Source organism: Macrobrachium rosenbergii, chromosome 43 (assembly GCF_040412425.1).
Source record: "Macrobrachium rosenbergii isolate ZJJX-2024 chromosome 43, ASM4041242v1, whole genome shotgun sequence".
In the NCBI taxonomy this organism is placed as follows: Eukaryota; Metazoa; Arthropoda; class Malacostraca; order Decapoda; family Palaemonidae; genus Macrobrachium; species Macrobrachium rosenbergii.
The window spans coordinates 30,252,868-30,262,956 of NC_089783.1; the positions used below are offsets into that span (position 1 = coordinate 30,252,868).

The window sequence follows — 10,089 nt, forward strand, 5'->3', positions numbered from 1 at the left end:
TTTCTTGTTGATGTGCCAGTTCACCTGGTCTCCATCCCAGGTGCCTGACACTTCTCTCGACCCTAGTGTTGCCCCCATCCCGACTCCGAGGCGTCTGAGAACAACACTAGGGTAGGGCTCTGTAACTGAAGAGAGAGTCCTTTGCATAATTTTCGAGGGTCTAACCACCAGTTGAGATCCTCTTTATCTTGTCCGAAATTTGGAACAAAGTTGCTAAGTCCTGAGACTTCTGGTCCCATCTCTCCTTTAGGTAAAACTGAAGAGGTCTCAGATGAAGTTTTCCCAAGGAGACGAACTGTTCCAGCGAGGAAATGGTCCCCAGCAGACTCATCCACTCCCTCGCCGAACAATGTTTTCTCCTTAGAAAAACTGTCACCTTTTCTATGCAGCGATCTATTCTCTCTTGGGATGGAAAGGCTAGAAAATCCCGAGAATCCATCAGAATCCCCAGGTAAACAATGCTCTGCTGCGGAACAACCTGGGATTTCTGTAGGTTTACTAATAGTCCAAGGGACTGTGTCAGATTTAGGGTGATCGACAAGTACTCCAGACAACTGTCCTTTGATTGAGCTCGAATCAGCCAATCGTCGAGATACATTGATATCCTCACTCCCTCTAAGTGAAGCCAGCGTGCCACATTCCTTAAGATGCCCATGAACACTTGTGGGGCCGTCGAAAGACCGAAGCACAGGGACCTGAATTGAAAAACTTTTCCCCGAATCACGAACCTCAGGAACTTTCTTGACGAGGGATGAATGGGAATGTGGAAGTAAGCGTCCTGCAGGTCCAGGGAGACCATCCAATCTCCTGGACGAAGAGCTGCAAGAACCGAAGAGGTAGTTTCCATTTTGAATTTCGTCTTGATTACGAAGAAATTCAGGGCGCTTACATCCAGAACCGGTCTCCAACCCCCCGAGGATTTCGGAACCAGAAAAAGACGGTTGTAAAACCCGGGGGAATGGAGGTCTTGAACCAGTTCTATTGCTTCCTTTTCTAACATTTGTTCCACTGCTAGAAAAAGAGCCTGGTTCTTGATGGGATCCCTGTAGCTGGCGGATAACTCCCTGGGAGTTGATGTTAAAGGAGGACTTTCCCTGAAGGGGATAAGGTAGCCTCTTCTTAAAATGGAGAGGGACCAGTCGTCCGCACCTCTCTGTGCCCAGACCTCGGCGAATTGTAACAGTCTGGCACCCACTGTCGTCTGGAGTACTCGTTCTTCATTTGGTCCTTCTGATAGGACGAGAGGAAGACCTTCCTCTTCTCTCGGGTCTTTTGCTCCTGAAGGAGGATCTGGACGAAGGACCACCTCGAAAGGGCTCCTGAAAGGGAGCCTTCTCCTTCTTGGCGAAAGGGACGGCAGGTCTGATCCTCTTCGATGACTGGGCCAAAAGGTCCTGTGTCGCCTTTTTCAGATAACGAACGAGAAATCTCCTTCACCAAATTTTGAGGAAAAGGTGAGGAGGAAAGGGAGCAAACAGAAGAGAGGATCTCTGAAGAGGAGACACAGACTTCGTGAGGAAAAAGCTGAATACTGACCTCTTCTTCAGAATAGCAGCTCCGAATAAGGCAGCGACTTCCGCTGAACCGTCCCTCACTGCTTTGTCCAAGCAAGACAAAACACTCACGAAGTCATCCATACACAGGAATTCGGGATCCCGAGTCCTGTTGGCCAAAGCTCCAAGAGACCAATCCATAAAGTTGAAGACCTCCACAACTCTAAAAAGACCCTTGAGGAGATGGTCCATTTCGCTCATTCCCCAAGTCGCCTTCGCTGAAGAAAGAGAAAGTCTCCTGGATTAGTCTACCAGATTAGAGAAATCTGCGTCAGCTGATGTGGGGAGCCCCAACCCCATAGGCTCCTTGGTCTCATACCACATTCCTGATTTTCCCAAAAGTTTCAAAGGAGGGAAAGAGAAAACCGTCTTGCTTGCATCCTTCTTAGATTGCATCCACTCCCCGACTCCTTTAAAGGCCTTCCTCATCGAAATCGTAGGGCGCATCTTGACGAACGAAGAGGGTCTAGTTGACTTGGTGCTGTCCCACAAAGATCCCGGAGAAGGAGGGGCAGCATGACAAAGAGAATCTCCAAACTCCTGAATCAGAACCGAAGCCAACCGTTTGTAATCCGAAACTCCAGCGTCCTTAGGAGAATCCTCTTCTGAAACTTCCTCCAAAGCAGCAGGCGGAGAGGAAGGCTTAAGAGAAGAAGAGCGCCTATCAGGCGAAGCGAGCCTGGAAGGAGATGCACTCCTGTCCAACGAAGAGCGCCTACCAGGAGAATGGCGCCTGACCCCGGACGGGCGCCTGACAGGAGAGGGGGTCCTGTCCACTGATGAGAGCCTTCCAGGAGAGGAGGCCCTAAAACGAGGGCGCTTGGTAGGAGAGCGGCGTCTGCCGGAAGGAGGGAGCTTGGAAGACGACGAGCGCCTGCCCAAAGGAGAAGTACTGTGAGGCGAAGTGCGCCTGGAAGGAGAGGCGCTTCTCTCCGATGACGAGCGCCTGGAAGAAGTGCGCCTGCTGGGAGACTGGCGCCTGTTCGGCGAAGAGCGTCTACGAGACGAAGAAAACTTGCTAGAAGAAGGAAGCTTGGCAGGAGAAGAGCGACGAGTTGAAGAAGAGAGCTTCCTGGAACTCTTGACAGGAAGAAAGTCATCCTTCCTACGAGAAGAGGTGTCCTTAGCAAGAGATCCAACAAGTGCCGATAACTGCTCCTGGAGGCCGATCAAAATCTTCTTCGTCGAATCCTTCACTCCTGCTGGAGAGGAGGAGGGGGATCTACGAGCTCTCTTCCTGACAATAGGAGAATCCTCCGGGAAGCGCTCAGGGCTCGAGTCCAAAAGCTCTACTCTAGGAGCCTTCCAGGATCTCTTCAGAGGGCGCGACTCCTCAGCCGAACTCCAACCACGTCTCGGAGAAGACGCGTCAGACGACGAGAAACACTTCTTCAGGATGCCTTTTCTATGGCGATCCAAGGCAGCCTGGGACGCAACTACAGGATCTGCCGAAGGGACGCCTGATCGTTGGGGATGCTCTACATCCTCCCTGCGGCTTTCGACATTCCTCCTCCACTGGTCCTGGGAGTTTGGAAGAGGTCTAGGCCTAGGAGCAATGCGGAGCCGATCAGACGCCCCCTCCACTACACTGGGGACACTGCACATATCACTGTCACTCTTACCTTCCTTCATCGCACGCAGTTGCGATTTCATACGAAGAAGTTCCGCTTTCATCGCAGCCATTTCAGAGGACGAATCCACAGGTTCGATGAAGGGAGAAGGGGCTGAAACCAAAGGATTAGGAGAGTCTACTGGGTTAATCTCTAAATCGTGCTCAGCAGAGCGAGACCTACTCGAGCTTCTGGAGGAAGCCTTCCTAACTCTATCCTTTTCAAGCTTCTTCAGATAAGAAGTCAAAACCTTCCATTCTTGATCAGACAATTTCTCACACTCCTTGCACCTATTGTCCGAAGAACAATCATTCCCCCTACACCTCATACATACAGTGTGAGGGTCTACCGAAGCTTTCGGCAACCTCACCTTACATTCTTGCCTAGCACACACACGGAACACAGGCGAAACATTAACGTCAGACATCTTAATGAACAATCCAAAAGCAAATCCAAAAACAGTCCACAATAGCGTATGCCAAACCAAAGATCCAATACGTCACCAAAATCAGGCCAAACAGATCCTCAGCAAGCGAGAAAACGAAAATCAAAGCAGGAGGAACTAACAACAGATGTTGCCGGAACCAGCGACAGAGAAAATCTGATTAGAAAACGGGAATGGTTCCTATTCCCGCCACCCAGCGGCGGGTATGATTGATCACCTGACCTACCTGTGCGTGTGCCGCGAGTTTTGAAATTCTGTCGGGAACGTCGGAGACTATAGCTAAGTATATATCTGACGGGTAAGTTGCATGTACAAAAATTAAGTTTCATATATACTTACCAAGTAATTACATAGCTAACATTTCTACCTTGCACAGAAACTTTTTTAAAAATTCATGGTAGTGCTTCGACTGTTTTGTGTAGGTGACAGAACCTGCCCACTATCAGGGAACACAGGAAACCCAGCCGGTAGGCTCTATTTGACCTTATGTCCATAAGAGGGGAGGAGGGCAGGCTCCGACTCTGTAATTACTTGGCAAGTATATATGAAACTTAAATTTACTGAAATGAGGGGATGCGGTAACTTTTTGAGAAGTATACATGTTTTTTCTAATATTTCTTCGCACCTTTCTTTGCAAAATTACAATTATAGCTGGCATACTCTTTGCAAAATTACAATTATAGCTGACATACTACCATAAAACCAACATACTACCATAAAACCAACAGCAATCCCTGGGTATATTTATGAGCAAATAAATAAAAAGACATCATGGGATAGAGAGGGGCAATACATTCCCCCATCAAGTCTCAAGGTGTACTGATTTCCAACCCCCCCCAACCCCCTCTGTCCTCTGCTGAGCTACTACAGTTGCCATAAGTCATTCACGGACAACTGAAGTGCTATGAACATCTTACCTGCTAAATTCATCCAAATCGTATGGCGCATAACATTAATACTCATATGAGTTAGCCCATCCCTCACTCAAAACCTGTTATAGATCGTCATATGATGATGCTTGTCCATTAAGGGTTAATGGCTGACTTCTACGTTTTTAGTTTTAGTATCAAACGAGCACTGATTCTTTGTTATTCACTTGAAGATATTTTTCTCATTGTTGTTGGTTGGTCAAGATTCCACATGTCCAAAACAGGCCTTGTATTCCCTGAAACCACTTACTAGAAAGAAAAGGAACTGGAATTGGAATATAAAATTTAGGTCAAAGGCCAAGAACTGGGGCATATAAAGTTAAAAGTTAAGTATACCTTAGTTTAACCAAGGCCATTCCTGCCCTGAGAGGGGAAACAAAGTAAAGAAGGTTTAAAAGGTGTCACAGGAGGAAGTCCTCACAGTTGCACTATGAAACGATTGTTAGAAGGGTGGAAAGTAAGATGAAAGTTAATATAAACAGAGATAAGTAAAAGGAATGCAGGAGGTTGCAGCTAGGGGCTGATGGAACGTGCAAAGAACCTTAAATAATGCGTACAGTGCAGCAGTACACAGAAAAGTGAGCACAAGGAAAACAGCCAAAATAACATTAAGTTGAGAAGTCTGATTTGGAACTTGTACTCACCACATTTGGAACTGGAATTGGAATATAGAATTTAGGCTAAAGGCCAAGAGCTGGGACCCATGAGGAGGTTATTCAGCTTTGAAACCGAAATTGACAATACAAAGGCATAACAGGAGGAAACCTCGCAGTTGCACTACGAAACAGTTGTTAGGAGAGGGTGAAAAGTCAGATGGAATAAAGAGGATATGAACAGAGGTACAGTAAAAGGAATGCAAGGGGTTGCAGCTAGGGGAAGAAAGATGCTGCCAAGAACCTTAAGTAATGCCTAAAGTGCACCACATGAGGTGCACTGGTGGCACTATCCCCTACGGGAGTCACCACATTTAGAAATTTCATGGAACAGCTGTCGGCAGTATCAATGTAAAGGACAGAATGTAGTGCTGATACAGACCTAAAGCCATACTTCCTTGTATTACCAATTAGCCAGTGCATAGCAGCTAGGGACCAAAGGATGAAAGAGTACAATGAGGCTAGTTAGACCTTGTCTAACCTATCCACATCAAACCAATCTTTTCCTTAAGTCTAATACTATCTTGGGTATCCTACCCTAATATCAATTTGGAAACCATGGCCTAAATTACTTTCATAAAATCTTGTGGAAATTAACCTAAGAAGCTGGGTGACTTTGTAGAATAGAACATAATATAGATTTTAGGCCAAAGACCAAGCACTGGGACCTATGAAGTCATTCAGTGCTGAATAGGAAACTAACAGTAAGAAGGTTTGAATGGTGTAATAGGAGAAAAACCTTGCAGTTATGGTGACTTTGTAGGACATCGAAACCAATACATAATACGGTTGTGCCTTGGCTATACAAAATAAGTACCAAACAGAAGTCACCAGCATTTGCATTTCCTAGGTTATCTTGATGATGAATAATAGTATATTTTAACCCTTAATGGACAGGAATCCTCATACGAGTATAACAGGTTTTGGGTGAAGGACAGGGCCCTTATAGGAGTATTAATATTACACGCCATTCGGTTTGGATGAATTTAGCAGGAAAAATGTTCATAGCACTTCAATAGTCCATAATGACTTATGGCAACTACAGTATTTAGCTGAGCTCAGGAGAGAGATCTCAGTATGCCTTGAGATTCCAGAGGGGAATGTACTGCGTCTCGGCTGCTCCAGTAAGTCTTTTTATTTACTGTATAAGCTAATAAATATACCCAGGGATTGCTGCTGGTTTTAGTGTTAATCTTTTATGATAGTATGTCGGCTATTATTGTAATTTTGCAAAGAAAAGTGCAAAGAAATATTAGTAAAAACATGTATACCTCACAAAAAGCTACTGCCCATCCAGTAAATCTCAAATATCTTACAACAAACTCTCAGAATTTGTTACTGATTGTAGTTCTTATCTGTTATGATAGTGTGAGCTGTAATTGTAATTTTACAAAAAATAAAGAAAAAACATGCATAACTTGGTAAAATTAACATATTTCTACGAGTTTTTTGTAAAAGAGGTCCCATACAAGGTTGGAAATAGTTACTTTCAACTTCCCGTGAAAGGTAGGGCAAAATTTTTAGAATTTGTTTTCTTACACCATGTGCACTTGCATATCTTCCTCTTTCCACTGATGTGTTTTTTTCTTACGTTGGCGAACCTTAAAGTTTGCCTAGTCTGGGAGTGTGCTTGATATATATTCAGCCCATTCCTTAAGGGTTAATTACTAGCTAACACTAAATTCAATATCAGATATGGGCACATAGAGGTTGGGTATTTTCCAATACTGTAAACAAAAAACAACAAAAACAAAAACAAAAAACCGATAATTAAATCATTTTCAAAGTCGGTTACCTATGGTTTAAAAAGGGTTTATATCCTGAGTACTATCATTGACCAAAACTAGGATGAGTTTCACTCTTCTCACAATGACAAAATCACGACACAAATCTTACCTAAAAGTCAACTGAAAATTTGCAAGAGTTAGGTCTAAGTGGGCAATTTCAACACGTCGAACCTAAAAAAGGTAGATATAAGCCAGTAGATATAAGCGGTGATCTAGGCTATGGCAGTTGACGTTTTTCTATAGAACTTTACCTGCTGAACAAGAATTTGAAGTAATATTTTATCACTCAGCTGTAATTAAGCTGTAAAATATCTTAGAACTGTAGCCAACGGTAAAGGGGATCCATTGGGAATCAGGGTTTTGGGTGTGGTAAAACCCTTTCGAGACTAGCTAACAGTAAGGGGGACCCATTGGGAATTTGGGGTTGTTGGTGGGGTAAATAACTTGGGAAAAGGTTTGGGTACCTTACTGTTATATTTCCTGTTATATATGTCATTTGGAAAATGAAAACCAGCGTAAAAAGAAGGGCGAATAAATGGTTGGCGGGAGCCGTTCCAAAGGCACTTTTTATTCATTACTAGTACTGCTGATTCTAAGCCTTAGAACGCATGTGCTAGCTTTCGGTTCACCAATCAGCAGCTGCCTGTTTTCTGCGCTTAGCGAGAGCTGCGAGAGACTGGCAATTGATGTTTTCCCGAGTTATTTTACTTGCTGAACAAGAATTTAAAGTAATTACCTCTTGCCAGAACATATGAGCTAGCCAGAAATCTTTAAAAATGCAGATAAGGCGCGCAGCGCCGTTATGCCACACGACCTATAGAAGCCACCCAAGTTGAAAGCGGAAACAGTATATAATGTTTTGCTTCCGGGTTAAGAACGCTTTGAATAGTGTACATTGGAGCTAGACTATGGCAATTGTCATTTTTTATGTTAATTTACTTGCTTTACAAGAGTATAAGTTAATATTTTGCCAGCCAGCTGCTGCTAAACTGTAATTTACCCTTGAGCTGTGTGTGACCCACCGGTAGATACGTGCAGTTTTCAAGGGTCAATTACAATTTAGTTACAGCCGACCAACAAAATTATTTTAAATTCTTGTTCAGCAGGTAAAATAACATAGGAACACGTCAAATGCCATAGGCTGGCTCACCATGGACAGTCAGCTTAGAATTACCCAAAAACACACCAAATCAGACATTTCTGCATATTTACGGCCAACATGAAACCACATCAAAAACTCAACTCAAAATAGATGTATTTTAAACTAACCCAGTGGACTATGCCCCAACCTAACCTAATTCATTCCCTATTGTAACAAAGATGGACCCTAACGTAAAATTCCCTTAACCTAACATTGTGCATAAAAGAATTCAACTATTCAGTGATGAGGACACTGTTGAAATATGATAGGTAACAGGCCTAGGGTAACAAGAGCCTATATCAAAAGGTAAAACTACAATTGTGCAAAAAATTTTCCCAATCGCTGTCAAAAAGAAAGGGCCAAAATATGCTATTTTGTCAAATTTTCTACCAGCTTATAAGCACATCAAAAGCACGCCCAGACCTATCACAAGGAGACTGATGTAACCAGCCTAGCCTAAGCTACAGTTTTACAGACTTGATTGCCAAGTCGGTGAAAAGCAGGAATGGATGCCAAAACTTCCCAACCTCAAAGTGATAAGCTAAATAGCCTAGGCTACGCTCTGCAATTTTAGTCTAAAGGAAGGCGGGAGACCCAAGAGACACCACACATGATGTAACCTACTGTGCCATGTCTTGGGTAAAACAAAAGTATACATACTAACGTAAACTTCACTAGCCTACAAATCCTCAAGCCTACCTAGCTGGGTATCATTGCAAGAAAAAAAAAATTAAAAGGATACCCACTAGCCTACCTAAACCTTCACTAGCCTACACAGGCCCTTACTAGGTTGAGTGATCTTTCGTCACCAAGGTTTGCAGGCCTCCCTGGCGTAACCTGAACTAGAATAGGCTATCAATCATATAAGAGTGGAATAGCCTAGGCCTCACCCATACATAGCCTAGTAAGTCTCTTTTCAATATAGCTATTTTAATTATGGCACCTCTAATGGTATACACCACACATCCAAATCGAAACTGAAAATTTAGGACAGATGAAGAAGGCATAGCTTTGGCATTTCCAACTGGGCTAAAACTGACAAAATCGTTCGAAACATTAAAAATTATCGTAGTCCAACTGACATTTCAATTTTATTTTAAGCATCGGCAGCTTGTGAAACTTGTAAAACTGATAACAAAATTAAAGTTAATTGAAGTTACCTGGTTTTCATGATAATCGGCGTCATATAAACGATTAATGGGTAACTCTTCACTGTTCTAACATCTAAACAACACAGTTACACAACACTGAAGTAATAATTCCCGACGGATAAAACAATTTCACAAGCGACAATGAGAAATCTCTGAAAAGCTGATGGACAGAGACTGACGTCACTGAAAAATCAGATACAACAAATTCAAGGATTCTAAAAGTTCTACGACAGCAACGCCATTTACATTCTGCTATTTGATAACTATAATACAAAGTGACTAAACAAACCCAAAACGTGTTAAATATGCATATTTGCAAATGGTTCTTGTCTTAAATCATTCTTCTGTCAAGTTATATAAGTTAAGCGTGCCACATCTCCGATAGTTTATCATAGGGCAAGGATAATTATTTAATAAGCCGATTCTGTCATTAAGGAACCACTGAGACTTTCATAATCAAGCAAGGAAAATGTTAAATATATTTGCTCTTTCCTTGATTATAAACAAACAGGGTCCAATGGAGAATTTTGTTTTACCACTGACTGAATACAACATAATTAATCTTAAAAATAAATAAATTGAGGATTTTTTTCTAAAGACCAGCAAAATAAATTAAAATTAGAAACTCAGTCATCAATACGGAATCCTAAGACCAACTATCATAACATTCAGATAATGAATAAAAAAGGGGGGCTTTCGTGGCATTTGATAGCCTACTTGATATTGTCAATCGTCCTGTTATCAAATGTGGCTTACTAAACAATCTTGCGGCAGTAAATCTGCTGGCTTTAAAACCAACATTCGAAGTGCATCTTGGTTC

At 42.8% G+C, this 10,089-nt stretch overlaps 1 protein-coding gene across 1 annotated transcript in view; it reads right to left on the reverse strand.

Moving 5' to 3' along the window:
• The window catches only part of LOC136828727 (uncharacterized), a 29,419-nt gene extending 19,924 nt beyond the window's left edge, over positions 1-9,495 (reverse strand). The window contains exon 1 of the mRNA XM_067086880.1: positions 9,279-9,495. The gene's annotated coding sequence lies outside the window, so the exon portion shown is untranslated. The remainder of the gene's footprint in view (positions 1-9,278) is intronic.
• Positions 9,496-10,089: the final 594 nt, after the last annotated feature.